Here is a 1,448-nt window from a genome sequence, read left to right as displayed (position 1 = left end):
GCTATTCCAATCAAAATCTCAATGGCATTCTTCAAAGAAATAGAACAATTATTGATGAAATTCATATGGAATCACCAAAACCCGAATAGCCAAAGCTCTACTGAAAAAAAAAAGAAGGAAATGGAGGCATCACACTCCAGACTTCAAACTCTACTACAAAGCATAATCATCAAAACTGCATGGTATTGGAACAAGAACAGACATACAGACCAATGGAATCGAATAGAAAATCCAGAAATAAACCCACAGATTTATGGTCAACTAATCTTTGACAAAGGAGCAAAGACTATGCATTGGAGCAAAGAAAGTTTGTTCAATAAATGGTGCTGGGAAAACTGGGTCGCTACATGCAAAAGAATGAAGCTTGACCACTACCTCACACCATACACAAAAATCAACTCAAAATGGATTAAAGAACTAGACATAAGACCTGAAACCATAAAATACACAGAAGGAAATATAGGCGAAACACTACGTGATTTGCACATCAAAGACATCTTTACAGACACATCACCCAAAGCAGTGATAGTGAAGAGAAAGATAAACAGCTGGGACTACATCAATTAAAGAGCTTCTGCACAGCAAAAGAGACAATAACAAAAACAAAGAGAAACCCCACCAACTGGGAGAACATTTTGCACCCCAACACTAATGATAAAGGACTGATCACAAAATCTGCAAAGAGCTGATGAGACTCAGCAACAACCAAGAAAATAATCCAGTCAAAAAATGGGCAGAAGAGCTAAAAAAAACTTCTCTGAAGAGGAAATGCAAATGGCCAACAGACATATGAAAAAATGTTCAACATCACTTGTCATCAGGGAAATGCAAATCAAAACTACCATGAGATACCATCTCACACCAGTGAGAATGGCACATATTAAAAAAACTAGCAACAACAAATGTTGGCGAGGATGTGGAGAAAAAGGAACTCTTCTGCACTGTTGGTGGGAGTGCAAACTGGTCCAACCACTATGGAGAGCTGTGTGGAGATTTCTGGACCTACTAAACATAGAGCTTCCATATGATCCAGCAATTCCACTCCTAGGTATTTACCCAAAGGACACAGAAACATCAATTCCAAAGAGCACCTGCACTCCTATGTTTATAGCAGCACTGTTTACAATAGCTAATTTGGAAACAACCCAAATGCCCAAAAATAGATGACTGGATCAAGAAGATATGGTACATATATACATGGATATTACTCAGCATTCAAAAAAGATAAACACATGCAATTTGCAGCAACATGGATGGTGCTGGAAGGGATCATGCTCAGCGAAATAAGCCAAAAAGAAAAAGAAAAATACCGGATGGTCTCACTCATAGCAGGAATCTAGAAAACTTAAATAAGGGACCAGGAAAATGAATATAAGAAAGTGAAAATCAAAATCAACAAAAAACTATGAACCAGAGACACTTTTTGGGGGGTGGGGGGCGGGAGGGGA

This window comes from Talpa occidentalis, unplaced genomic scaffold (assembly GCF_014898055.3).
Source record: "Talpa occidentalis isolate TD23 unplaced genomic scaffold, MPIMG_talOcc4v2.1 talOcc4.3, whole genome shotgun sequence".
NCBI lineage: Eukaryota > Metazoa > Chordata > Mammalia > Eulipotyphla > Talpidae > Talpa > Talpa occidentalis.
Note: the sequence above shows the minus strand (reverse complement) of the source record.